The 14,379-nt window shown below is 42.0% G+C and overlaps 1 protein-coding gene across 4 annotated transcripts in view; it reads left to right on the forward strand.

The window, feature by feature from the left end:
- SMURF1 (SMAD specific E3 ubiquitin protein ligase 1) overlaps positions 1 to 14,379 on the forward strand; it is a 103,688-nt gene that overhangs the window by 19,791 nt on the left and 69,518 nt on the right. The gene's annotated exons all lie outside the window — the stretch shown is intronic.

The following is a 14,379-nucleotide window of genomic DNA, read 5'->3' on the forward strand; positions in this document are numbered from 1 at the left end:
GGTCAGATGTCAGAGAGGTTTGATCAGGAAGTGAGTTGATAAATTCTAATTTCTGAGGCCTGCTGTGTACAAGGGACTCTTGTGCACAGAGGGCAGCACGGGGTCCAGTGAATGGACTAGGTGGTGGCTGAGAGCCTAGGTGAGGGAGGCCTGGGTTCCAGTCCTAGCTTTGCCACTTTCTTGCTGTGGAAAGTGCTGGGAAGGGTGCGCAGGGTAAGTGCTTAGAGAACATTAGTTGTGATGCCAACTGCCGCTGCAGCTTAGGAAGGAACTTGGTAACAGTGAGAACTGTCTAATGAGGGAATAATTAGAGGGGCCTCATTCTTTGGAGGCCCCTTCACAAAGTAGTTAGTGCTGAGTTACAGTGTTTATGCAAATACTGGATGATAGTCTTTCTAGGGTGCTTGATGAAGGATCCTTCGCTGGGGCCAGGTTTAGACTACATGGTCTTCAGAGTTTCTTTTAACCAATGTTTATTGAATAACTACTATGTGCTAGGTTGTCTGGCAAGTAGCATAGTGGACGTTCCAAAGGGTTAGAGGCCAGAGGAAGGAAATACATACTGTTTATGCAGTCTCTGCATTGTTCCGAAGCTGACATCAGATTCCCTACTTAGCCCTAGAAAAACCTTCCCAGCCAGAGGAGATACGAAGGGGCTGTGAAGGGAGTGGAGTGTTGTAAGTTCTAAATGATGTTGGATTCCCTGGCGGTCCAGTGGTTAGGACTCGGCAGTGGGCGCTTTCACTGCCGGGGCTGGGGTTCAAACCCCGGTTCCCCCAAGCCTCACGGCGCGGCCAAACAAACAAAAATACACTAAATGAGGTTGGGCATCCTGATAAAATGCTGTGGGCATTCAGGTGTTTGTGTGGTGGGTTTTTAAAAAAATTTGTTTGTTTTTTGGACACTGGGCCTCCTTCCATTTACAGTCAGGTACTGTTTAAAATCTTTTTGCAGGCAAAGGAGGTCAAACGTAAAGCACACAGGAGGGAATTGCACCTTGGTAGGGGGCAGACCCCGTGGAAGGTCCTGTCCTGTTTCCCTTCCCATAGCTCTGCCCTGGATCACATAGGCTGGGGCTGGGCAACCTTCACTGCCAAAGTTTGGAATCTGTCCCCAAATATTCTAGAATGCGTGTCTGCCAAGCGCTGGCTTTAAAGCGTCAGTGTTGGGATGTCATTCTTTGGAATGCCCCTTCTGTCCTGTGGCCTTTCTTATAGAAATGAGGTCAGGTATGCAAACTGCGTGCCGTGGAACTAGGGAGATCCCCGTGCGCAGAGTATGGCTTTTGGAGCACAGCTGACGTGGGTTTCAGTTCCACCTTTGCTGCTCAGGAGCTGGGTGACCCTAGGGAATAATAATCAAGCCATCTGTCCATTAGTGGCTTTTTACTACTTGCCAGGCGGACACTATGCTAAGCAGTTTTCATGAGGTCTGTTTCCTCCTCTCAGTAAACTTACCAGGGAGGTACGAGTCTTGTCCCCATTTTGGAGATGGTGGAGTGCAGAGAAGTCAGCCAAGCCAGTTCTACTACATACCAGTGGCCTTGGGCAAATCACACCTTTCATCTTCTAGCTGCAGACAGTACCCACCTCCTAAGGTTGTTGCCAAGAGGAAATGAAGTAACCAGGTGCCCAGTGTGTGGTAGGGGCTGCCTCCCTAAGGCTTCACTGAGGATCTAGTAACCGCACTAAAGTCTAATTGCTCTGTTACTTTGCATCCTACTTTACAAGTTGGTGTCAACGTTGTTTCTGAATCTGGTTCTTTTCCTTTTTGTCTCCAAATTAAGGCCTTCGTTAAACATCACTCCGTGAGGAACTCCCACCTTCCACTGACCTTCCCGGAAAGCGATCACTTCAGGGGTTGTCATATGGAGGGGGAGATGGCCCTGGCGTTATTGTGACACAGATGAGTAACAATGTAAAAAGCAAAGAGTATATTTGTTCTCCCCAAATTTCCACCACCTCTTACCAACCTAAGATTTCTTTTTTATTAGCCGTGTCCTCCTTGGCCTATACCCCTATTGATTGTTTGCTAAACATCAGCATCACCTGTGCCTTATTATTATTTATCACATATATATTACTGAAATGTTACTCTGTTATTACGATTCCACGGAAAAAATAAATTTCTGGTGACTTCCAGAAGCTTGCACATTCTTGGTTTAGGCTAACCCGGTGCTGTTTTTCTAATTGGTTTGGCCCCCAGGTCTCCCCACCACCCTCTCTCTGTGAAAGAACTTGGCATTCTGTTCAGTGTCATGAAGCTGGTGTCGCTCTGAGATCGAGCGTTCTGTGGTTTCACGTAATCTGTCTATGAACTCACGAACCAAGTGTAGGAGAGAATTTGCCAGTACGGATAATTGTTGGGTCTTGGAGACATTTTGAACAGCACCCAAACACAACACCAGAGGTGGTCCAAAAGACACAAGAGAAATGATGTGAAATGCTGATTCTGTAAAAAAGATGTATGGTGAATGTCAGTGTGACCGAGTCAGCCTTTTGAGTAGTGCAGGGACCAGGACATTAACATTTCAAAAACACTAAAAAAACGGGTCATTCTAGTTGTTTTCATTGTGTCCTAACAGTATCAAGCCTCTACTGAGGTGACACCATAAAAGAAACATGCCCAGTGGCACAGAGAGTGGGGATTTCTTCCCCTCCCCTCCCTCCTTCCCGCAGGGAGTAGGTACTGTTGGGAGCTCTTTTGAACAGTAATTTCCCCCTGAAGTTCGAGGAGCTTTCCTTGGGTGTGGTGCTTCCCTCCACCATTTGTATAGTTTCCAGCCTGCTATGATTTTATCTCTCAGCAATGTTCCAGGAGGTTTTAGTGAAAATATAAAATTGCCAAACCGCCTATCAAATGGAGTTTGAAAAGAGACCTCTTGGGAAAGGACAGACTGAGTATTCTAAGTGGTCTACGATCCAAAGCATTTCCTGGGTTGAGTGTTTATCAAGGCTGAGCTTTACTTCCAAACTAAGCTTGAGAAGAATCTGGGACTGCTTCCCAGCTGATTGGGGGCGGGGAGAAGAGGAGGATGCAAATCTGAAGGAACGAAGGAAATCTCACTCTCTGTTTGCCTCTTACACAGTTATCTGCCGAAATCTGTCTAGAGATATGGCTTGCAGAATAGAACCAGCTTTGGAGCATGAAGTAGGATGAGGCTGTTAAATGTTAATTTTAAAATTATATATAATATTTTAATTTTATTTTGGGAATGGAACATTGGAGAAGATTAGCTTTTAAATGGCTCAGCCTTACTCTTCAAGGTTAAAAAAATGCATAGAAAAGAGCATTATCTCCCTGTTAATTGTCGTTAATCTCAAATCATACCAGTTTTGTTTTCTTTCTTTTTTTTTTGTTTTTTTTTTTGTTTTTTGCTGTGTCTCTTATCATCTTAGAGTTCAAGGTCTAAATTGACACATTTGGGAAGAGTAAGGTGTTGGGAAAGTAGTACTGGTAAGTAAGTAGATGGTTTTTCCTTCCTGTCTGACTCAGTGTTAGAGAACTTGTTTTCAGACAATATGTTAATTTCAATACCTCGATGCCAGATTATATCATGACAGACATCCTGATATATAGAGTAGTTCCTTGCTCTCTTAGTAGAAATCTTATAAAGAAAACCTGTCTCCCTTGTTTCACTGTTTCTTTCCCTACAGAAGTTTTTGTAGTCACTACTCCTTTATCGAGAATTAAGATGTTGGTGGTACCAGAAGAAAACTTCTTTGGGCTGATTAGTTCCAGCTTCACTTCCCTCAATGGTGACACATTTTTATGTATTTTAAAGTTGTTTAACCCCCCACCCCCACCCCCCGCTATGCTGCTGGGCATGTGGGTTCCCTAGCTGAAGAGGCTGGCATTCTCGGTGAAAGACTTCAATCTAAATTTAGCTTCTTTTCAGAGGTTTCATAGAATACTTCCTTAAATGAAGTCACAGACTACAAAAGCTGCTGCTACGTGGGGCTTCCAGGTTTGTTATTTTTTTCTGCTCTAGAAATAAAGAAGCAGGGCAGGAAGGACCAGCTCTCACTCCCAGCTGCTCCAGGAGGTTCTGCCGTTGTAGCCAGAATCACTAGCAGCCTCTGTAATGAACTTAAAGATGAGAAGATTTGGTGGTAATCTGATAGAAATGGGAAACAGTCATGAGTCTCAGGGAGTCTGGGTGAAACAAGCCCTTTGTTTGGGTTGTATTGTAGGTTGTAGGTGGTAGTGGACACCGATAGGACTTCTTTTTGTCTGACACCTGTCAATGTACCTGGAGACCCTTTAGCCATGAATTAAAGCAGTATATTTACTTCGGGGGGTTAGGTGATACAACTGGAAGATCTTCAGAATCAAGAGAAAGAGTTGAAAATAGGCCTTTGGACTGTAATTGTAATCATGGGTGTTTTATACAATCTGTCTTTCTTCTGGAGTTACAGAAAAGGTCTTTTCAGGAAGGTTCCTTTCGGTATGGAGAGCTCCCTTACCTGTCAGTGCCTGAGGAGCCCAGGTTGAGATCTTAAGTGGGAGGAAAAAGGAGCCCAGGTTTCCTGCCCCGAGGGAGTCAGGGGTCCTAAGGACGGCTTGCTGTCACAGACTCAAACAGCCTTTCAACTTCTTATGTAAGCATCACGCTCTTTATATAATCTTCCATTTGGGAAATGTGTAATTATACTCTAAAAAAGTATTCCGATATCTGTCATTGTTAGATAACCACTTGTAGAATCTCATTCCCAGTTGTTTTCCACCCCCAGCATGGATCAACAACTTTTCCATAAGCATATTTTCATTATATAAGCACCCCTTTATTTAAATTTGTATTCTTTTAAAAAGGTTAATTTGTTTTCTTGGGGGAAAGGTAATATATAATGTGCACTTTTAAATTGCACAAGAGGGCTTACTTTGAAAAGGAAGGTCCTCCACACCTACCCCTGCCCTCAAATTCTCTTCCCCAGGGACAGTTCACCAGTAACAAGTTCGTGTGAATGTTTGCAAAGACGTGTTAGGTAAAAATGCTTATATGTATATTCTTCCTCTACCCTGCCCCTACCCACCTTTTCCAAAGGGAGACCATATTGTTCACAGTCTTGCTTTTTCCACTAAATACCACATCTTGGAGAGCTTCCCATATCAGTATAGAGAGAGTTGCCTCATTTTTTTTTAATTGAAGTAAAATTCACCGTGTGTGATTCAGTGGCTTTTAGTACATTACCAGTGTTGTCCAACCATCACCCCAAAAAGAAACCCAGTATCCATTAAGCAGTCATTCTCCATTCCCCCAACCCTAGCCCTGACAACAACTAATCTGCTTTTTGGCTAAGACTTTGCCTATTCTGGGCATTTTATGGAATCATACAATATGTGGCCTTTTGTGTCTGGCTTCTCTCACTTGGCGTAATGTTTTTCGGGTTTATTCATGTTGTAGTGTATGTCAACACTTCATTTTTATGGCAGAATAATATTTCATTGTATGGATGTAGTACATTTTGTTTATCTGTTCATTGGTTGATGAACATTTGGATTGTTTCTGTTTTTTGGCTATTATGAATAATGCTTCTGTGAACATTCGTGTCCAAGTTTCTGTGTGACCACGTGTTTCAGTGCTTTTCGGTATATACTTAGGAGTAGAAATGCTGGGTCATATGCAATTCTATGTTTAAATTTTAAGGAACTGGTAAACTGTTTTCCACAGTGATTGCATAATTTTACCATCCCACCAGCAGTGTGTGAGCGTTCCAATTTCTCCATATCCTAGCCAACATATGAATTTTAGGATGAGCTTGTCCATTTCTGTAAAAAAGGCAGTTGAGGTTTTGATAGGAATGCCTTTGAATCTGTAGATCCATTTTGGGGATTGTTGCCATCTTAACATTATTAAATATTACAGTCCATAAACATGGGATTTTTTCTATTTATTTAGTTCTCTTAAAAATTTTTATAACAACGTATTGTAGTTTTCAGTGTATGGGTCTTGCACTTCTTTGGTTACATTTATTGCTAACTATTCTTTCTAATGCTAATGTGAATGGAACTGTCTTCTTATTTTTGGATGTCCATTGTTGGTGTATAGAAGTACAACTGATATTAGAACGCTGATCTTATATTCTGCAATTTTGCAGAGCTCATTTATTAGCTCTAATAGTTTTTATGTGGATTCTTTAGAGTTTTCTGTATATAAGGTTATGCCCTTTCCAAAGAGAGTTTTACTTCTTCCTTTCCAATCCGATGCCCCTTATCTGGCAAGAGCAGCCATTCTAGTCTTATTCCTGTTATTAGGGGGAAACCATTCAGTCTTTGACCACTAAGTATGATGTTAGCTGTGGGTTTTTCATAGATGCCCTTTATCTAGTTGAGCAAGTTCCCTTCTGTTCCTAGTTTATTGAGTATTTTTGTTTGTTTGTTTTATCATGAAAGGGTATTGGAATTTGTCGAATGCTTTTCTTCTGCATCAATTCAGATGATGTTGCTTTTTTCATTTTATTCTTTTAATATATTTCATGGACTGATTTTTTAAAAAATTTACTTTATTTATTTATTGGCTGTGTCAGGTCTTCGTCGCTGCGCGCGGGCTTCGTCGGTGTGCGGGCTTCTCATTGCGGTGGCTTCTCTTGTTGCGGAGCGTGGGCTCTAGGCGCGCGGGCTTCAGTAGTTGTGGCTCTTGGGCTCTAGAGCGCAGGCTCAGTAGCTGTGGTGCACGGGCTTAGCTGCTCCGAGGCACGTGGGATCCTCCCGGTCCAGGGCTCGAACCCATGACCCCTGCATTGGCAGGCGGATTCTTAACCACTGCACCACCAGGGAAGCCCTGGATTGATTTTTGATTGTTGAACCATCTTTGCATTTCTGTGATAAAACTCACTTGGATATGGTTATAATCCCTTTAATACACTGCTGTATTTAATTTGCTCGAATTTCATTGAGGATTATTTGCAGCTATATTCACAAGGGATATTAGTCTGTGATGTCTTTGTCTGACTTTGGTATCAGGGTGATACTGGCCTCACGGAATGAATAAATACCATAAATTCTTCTATTTTTGGAAGAATTTATAAAGGTTGCTGTTAATTTTTCTTTAAATGTTTGGTAGAGTTTACCAGTGAAGCCATCAGGTCCTGGGGCTTTCCTTTTTTGGAAGTTTTTTGATTACTGAATCAATCTCTTGACTAGTTTTAGGTCTATTCAGACTTCACTGTTTCTCCTTGCGGAGCACAGGCTCCGGACGCGCAGGCTCAGCGGCCATGGCTCACGGGCCCAGCCCCTCCGCGGCACGTGGGAACTTCCCGGACCGGGGCACGAACGCGCGTCCCCTGCATCGGCAGGCGGACTCTCAACCACTGCGCCACCAGGGAAGCCCCTTGGGCAGTTTTGATGGTTTATGTGTTTTTAAGGATTTGTTCATTTCCTTAGGTTGTCTAATTTGTTGGCATACAATTGTTCATACTATTCTCTTATAATCCTTTTTATTTCTGTAAGATTGGTAGGAATGACCCCAGTTTCATTCCTCATTTTAGTGATTTGAGTCATCTCTCTTTTTTCCATGGTCAGTCTAGATAAAGGTTTGTTGCTCTTGTTGATCTTTTCAAAGAACAAACGTTTGGTCTTGTTGATTCTCTCTACTGTTTTATACTCTATTTTGCTTATCTCTGCTCTAATCTTTATTATTTCCTTCTGCCTGCTTTGGGTTTAATTTGCTCTTTTTCTGCTTCCTTTAGATGGAAGATTAGGTTATTAATTTGAGATCCTCCTTTTTCAATGTAGGCATTCAAACTGTAAGTTTCCCTCTTTGCAGTGCTTTTGCTGCATCTCATACATTTTGATGTGTTGTATTTTCATTCATCTCAAAGTATTTTCTAATTTACCTGGTGATTTTTTTCTTGACACACTTTTTTTTTAAGTGTGTTGTTTAATTTCAATGTATTTGTGATTCCAGATTTCCTTCCTTTATTGATTTCCAGTTTCATTCCACTGTGGTTGTAGAAGATACTTGGAATTGTTTCAGTCTTTTAAAATTTATTGAGATTTGTTTTGTGGCCTAATATATGGACTGTCCAGGAGAATGCTCCACATGCACTTGAGAAGAATGCGTTTTCTGCCATTCTTGGATGGAATATTCTATATATGTCTGTTAGGTCTAGTTGGTTTACAGTGTTAAGTCTTCTGTTTTCTTGTTGACCTTCTGTCTAGTTGTTCTGTCCATTACTGAAAGTGGGGTATTGATGCCTCCAACTATTGTTGTAGAACTTTCTATTTCTCTCTTCAGCTCTGTCAGTTTTTCCTTCATATATGTGGGGCTCCATTGTTAGGTGCATATATATTTATAATTGTTACATCTTGATGAATTGACTCTTTTATCACTATATAAGGTCTTTCTTTGTCCCTTGTAACAATTTTTTCTCTTAATGTCTGTATTGTCTGATAGTAACATAGCTGATACTACAGCTGTCTTTGGTTACTGTTAGCATGGAATGTCTTTTTCTGTCCTTTCACTTTCAACTTATTCATGTATTTGGATCTAAAATGATTCTCTTGTATGGGAATTCCCTGGTGGTCCAGTGGTTGGGACTCCGTGCTTTCACTGCCCTGGCCTGGGTTCAATCACTGGTTGGGGAACTAAGATCCCAAAAGCCATGTGGGGCAGCAAAAAAGAAAAAAGAGAAGGAAAAAAAAGAGTCTCTTGTAGACAACATAGAGTTGGATCATGTTTTGGTGACCACTCTGTTCTTCTTTGCCTTTTAATTGAAGAATTTTTTTAATTAATTAATTTATTTTTGGCTGTTTTGGTTCTTTGTTGCTGTGTGTGGCTTTCTCTAGTTGCGGTGAGCGGGGGCTACTCTTCGTTGCGGTACGTGGGCTTCTCATTGCGGTGGCTTCTCTTGTTGCAGAGCACGGGCTCTAGGCATGTGGGCTTCAGTAGTTGTGGCACATGGGCTCAGTAGTTGTGGCACATGGGCTTAGTTGCTCCACGGCATGTGGGATCTTCCTGGACCAGGGCTCGAACCCGTGTCCCCTGCATGGGGATTCTTAACAACTGAGCCACCAGGGAAGCCCCTGAAGAGTTTAACACATTTACATTTATCTACTTGCTGATAAAGAAAGCTTTCTACCGTTTTGATATTTGTTTTCTGTATGTCTTATGTCGTTTTTTGGTTTGTGTTAAATCAGTTGGATCTCTCTGATGGACATGTAGGATGTCTCTAGTCTTATGCTTTTACACATGATTCTGCACTGAATGTCCTTGAATATGTGTCATCTTACACATCTGCAGGCATATCTGTGGGTAAATGTCTGCAACTGGAAATCCAGTTGCTGTTGGAGTGATGCTGACAGAAATAGGAAAACAGGAAGGGAGCACTTTTTTCTTCCTTTCATCTTTTAGCCTCTCTCTAGGATTTCCCTTTGGCAGAAATGAACAGGGAGCCAGCCAGCATGGGGTCCTGGAAATGTAGATTACAGAGCTCCAGCCCCAGCTTCACAGAGTAGAGTATAGCAGAATGGGCTTAGAGAGGATAGAAGATGGGTAAACAGTTGCACATAAGAAATCATCCTGTTCCCTTAACATCTTATTTCCAAATGTACAGACTGATTTCTAACTTCTTAAAATTCAATTAATTTTTTAATATCATGTTAGGATAAATCAATCTCATAAATTACAGATCACATCACAGATTTGTTAATCTTGTTATTCTGAATCCTATCCCTTGTTCTTACTAACCTTCTCTCTTGATTCAAGGTGTGAATATTACTTTAGACTTGGAGTTTTGTCTTTTGTGACTGAATTGAAAAAATGACTCTGGAAAGTGTTATGCATCTAATTGCTACTGTGCCCCTTTTCAAATCAGGGATGAGGAAGAATGCTGTCAGTCCTGCATTAGTTTATTGGCCGAGCAATATATTTCAAGTCTCAGCCATATTTTACTTTCCTTTTCCCCCTGTTCCTATTATTCTGCCATTATCAAATACAGGCATACCTCGGAGACATTGTGGGTTTGGTTCTAGACCACTGCAATAAAAGTGGATATTGAATAAAGTGAGTCACGTGAACTTTTTGGTTTCCCAGTGCATATAGAAGTTATGTTTATACTATACTGTAGTCTATTAACTGCAGTAGCGTTACGTCTAAATAAACAATGCCATACCTTAATTAAAAATACTTTATTGCTAAAAAAATGTTAACCATCATCTGAGCCTTCAGTGAGTCATAGTAACATCAAAGATCACTGATTACAGATCACCATAACATATATGGTAATAATGAAGTTTGAAATATTGTGAGAATTACCAAAATGTGACACAGAGACACAAAGTGAGCAAATGCTCTAGGAAAAATGGCGCCGATAGACTTGCTTGACACAGAGCTGCCGTAAACCTTCAGTCTGTAAAAAACAGGCAGAATCTGTGAAGTGCCATAAGGCAAAGCACAATAAAACAAGGTATGTCTGTAGCTTGCCTGAGGAGGTGACTTACTGCATGTTTTGGCATCTAGAGCACAGCAGAAATAATCTCTTAGACCTGGAAAAAAGTTTTATCTGGTGGGAGTATTCTAGAGCAACCATGCTTTCTGCTTATGCCTGGAACAATTCTGCTTAACCTTTTGTTTAAACCTATTGTCCTAGCATAGTTAGGTACATAATAGTACCTTTTCTTTTTCTAAAAAGGGCTCCCATTTGGTTGATATGGTCACTTGATATAAAACTTACCTGACTGGTGATCAAGCCAATTTCTCTGGTATTGTTCTATTCTTAGAAATTCTGAAACTTAACTCCTCAGATGTTTAGCTTCGTCCTAGATCACCATGCGAAGAAGTCATACAGAGGGAGGCTCAAGTCTGGGGTCGGGATTAACATAGGGCCTGAGGCTAAAGGTGTATGTAGATACATAGGCATAACATATACAAGATCTTCAACATATGTGCTTTGGCAGGATGTACACCCGTACATCCAAATACATGCACATATCTATAAAGAGATTTTCCTGTCTTCAGTGTATTAATCCTTTAAAAATTGAAAGCCTTGGGCTTCCCTGGTGGCTCAGTGGTTGAGAGTCCGCCTGCCGATGCAGGGGACGCGGGTTTGTGCCCCGGTCTGGGAAGATCCCACATGCCGCGGAGCGGCTGGGCCCGTGATCCATGGCCCCTCAGCCTGCGCGTCCGGAGCCTGTGCTCCACAATGGGAGAGGCCACAGCAGTGAGAGGCCCGTGTACCGCAAAAAAAAAAGAAAAAAAAAAAGAAAAAAAAAAAAAGAAAGTCTTGAGTGCAGGGGCATATCAGGGAATACCTGGTATGGGCCAGTTGTGAAGACTCCACGCAGCAACAGTGGCCAGTGTTGTTTAGGTTGTGAGCAGGGTGTGAGCTCCATTATGGTTTGACTAGGTCTGCTCTCCTGGTGCCTTTCACATATTTTCAAGGGATTTTCTTAAACTTTTCAGTGAGTTTGGAGATGTCTGTTATGAATGATTTTTTAAAAATTAATTTATTAATTCATTTTTGGCTGCGTTGGGTCTTCGTTGCTGCGCGCGGGCTTCCTCTAGTTGCGGCAAGCGGGGGCTCCTCTTCGTTGCGGTGCGCGGGCTTCTCAGTGCGGTGGCTTCTCTTGTTGCGGAGCGTGCGCTCTAGGTGCGTGGGCTTCAGTAATTGTGGCACTTGGGCTTCCGTAGTTGTGGTTCGCAGGCTGTAGAGCTCAGGCTCAGTAGCTGTGGCACACGGGCTTAGTTGCTCTGCGGCATGTGGGATCCTCCTGGACCAGGGCTCGAACCCGTGTCCCCTGCATGGGCAGGCAGATTCTTAACCACTGTGCCACAAGGGAAGTTCCCTGAATCAGTTTTTTAAAAGAGAGGAATGACTTTCATTTTTTTAATTGAAGCATGGTTAATTTACAATGTTGTGTTAGTTTCAAGTGTACAGCAAAGTGATTCATATATATATATGTGTGTGTGTGTGTGTATATTCTTTTTCAGATTCTTTTCCATTATAGGTTATTATAAGATATAGAGTATAATTCCCTGTGCTATATGGTAGGTCCTTGTTTCCTTGTTATTTACTATTTTATATGTAGTAGTGTGTATATGTTAATCCCCAACTCCTAATTTACCTCCCCCCCAAAGAAAAATGACTTTTGAAAGTGTTCTCATATAGGCAAATTAGGTTAACAACCTTATTCTTCATCCTTTTCACAGTTTGGGGATATTTGTCACGTATTTTCTGGGTCAGCTATGGATAAATGCAAATGAGCTTGCTGTTGAGGTGTAATAAAATGTCTCACTCCCCTGATGTGGTTCCTCATACTCAAGAGAGCAAGTGAGATTTTGTTAAGGGTACTCTTTTCTCTGGGAAGACCATTTGATGCCACTTTGGAATTGGCTTTGGGAAGGCTGGGACCAGCTTAACATTGCTTCCTTCCTGTAACTGCCCTGTATTGCACAGGGCAGCCCTGCAGCCAGGACAGAATGATCCTTTCCAACCGGGACTGTTGGAGGCCATTATCCACCTTCCTCTGTGTCTGAGAACAGTTGTCTTCCTGTTGTTGTGTTCGGTGCGAGGGATTTGCAGGAACTCCTTATGAGTCTGGATCATGAGGAATCAACCAAGCCCAATCACAATGTAGGTTTCATATTTTTTAAAGTAAGGCTTTCGTTTCCAGGAAAGAATGCATGCTTTGAGATGCTCCCACCGAGGGTTCCTTGTGGCAGGGGAGCTAATGGGTCACCCAGTGAGGGTGGGGAGAGCCCTTTCTGTGTTTGATGTGCAGGTGGTGTGGGCAGTGGGTTGTCTTTGTTAAATCCTGTTCCTTTTGGTGACACAGGACTGCACCTTTACCATAAACCGATCACAGAATCTAAGTAGATTATTTCCATGTGGTTAATAACTATAACTACATTTGGATTTCTCCCTACCATTTCCCACAATTACTTATCCAATCTGGGAAAAATACAAAGGGAATAATATGTCATCTTCACTGCAGTGATGAGCAGGTAACAAAAAACATGCCAAGAGCTTCTTAGCTTTGATTTAATCCACAAATCACTTGAGGAAAACCATCTGAAGGAAGAAGGGAGATCTCAGAAGGCAATGGATTCATCACTCGGGGGCTGGCCACCAGCCTGCTTTGCCTAAAATGAAGACCCTCTGCTGGCTGGCTCTGGCGGCAGCCAGAGTATAGGCTTTTTCCTTGTGGTTCGTGTGACCTTGTGTTCCCAATATTTACCAAATATTTGGAATAGTTTTCCAAAAAGTTTCCTCCTTGATTTCCCACGGTGTGCACGTTCAGACCATAGAAGCACCTACTGAGATAAAATTTCACAAATGAGAGTGTCTCCTAATGATAGGTTTTTAGATTTAGATTTACAGGGGCTTAGAGTAGTTTAACGATAGGCTAAGTTTTTCTAAGTCTTTGATAGTTTCCATTTGCTTCCTTAGATAATCCATCTTGACGAAGAAGTCTTCACAATCTTGATTTATCTCCTTAACTTCAGTAGTCATGAATCGAGCATCTACTTCTTGCAATAACTTTTTTCTGTACGGTGGAGGATACCAAACAATAGAAGGGAGTTGATCAGATGTAGTCCCTGCTTTCTAGACTCTTACTTGGGGAGGGGAGGGAAGGGGAGGAAAACTAGCAGATTGTAATACATGTTCCACTGGAGGTAAACAGAATCACAAGTATATAGGGGGCCAGCAAATTCATTCCATCTGGATGGGCTTGAGGAAGCTTTGTGAAGGATGTGGCATTCAAACTTGGCATTGCATTACTGGATGGAAATAGGTAGAAGGGTGAGGGGGTGGGAGGGCATTTAAAGTAACGGAAATAGCTTGAGTGAACGCTTAGAAGTGGAACAGCACTTGGCATTTGTTTGTGGGGAGGGGGATGATGAGTTCTGTGTGTGGGATCCTAGTCTTGGCCAGAGAAGCTACAGTAGAAGACGAGCTATTTATTGGAGTCCATATGTGTGGTAAGTATCCTCTTGCTGTTTAAGTACCAACGATGACACATAATAATAAAAATGTAGGGGCTTCCCTGGTGGTGCAGTGGTTGAGATTTCGCCTGCCGATGCAGGGGACGCGGGTTCGTGCCCCGGTCCGGGAAGATCCCACATGCCGCGGAGCGGCTGGGCCCGTGAGCCATGGCCGCTGAGCCTGCGCGTCCAGAGCCTGTGCTCCGCAACGGGAGAGGCCACAACAGTGAGAAGCCTGCGTACCGCAAAAAAAAAAAAATAATAAAATAAATAATAATAATAAAATGTAATATTTGAGCAGAACTCAAACATCTGTCATTATAAGACAGAAATCAAGATGCAGTAAATATGGTGGTTAAGGACACAAGATTTTGTTTGTTTGTTTGTTTGTTTGTTTGTTTATTTATTTATTTATTTATTTATTTATTTATTTATTTATTTATTTATTTATTTAT

Source organism: Monodon monoceros, unplaced genomic scaffold (genome assembly GCF_005190385.1).
Source record: "Monodon monoceros isolate NGI ecotype Baffin Bay Population unplaced genomic scaffold, NGI_Narwhal_1 Super_Scaffold_13, whole genome shotgun sequence".
Classification (NCBI taxonomy): domain Eukaryota; kingdom Metazoa; phylum Chordata; class Mammalia; order Artiodactyla; family Monodontidae; genus Monodon; species Monodon monoceros.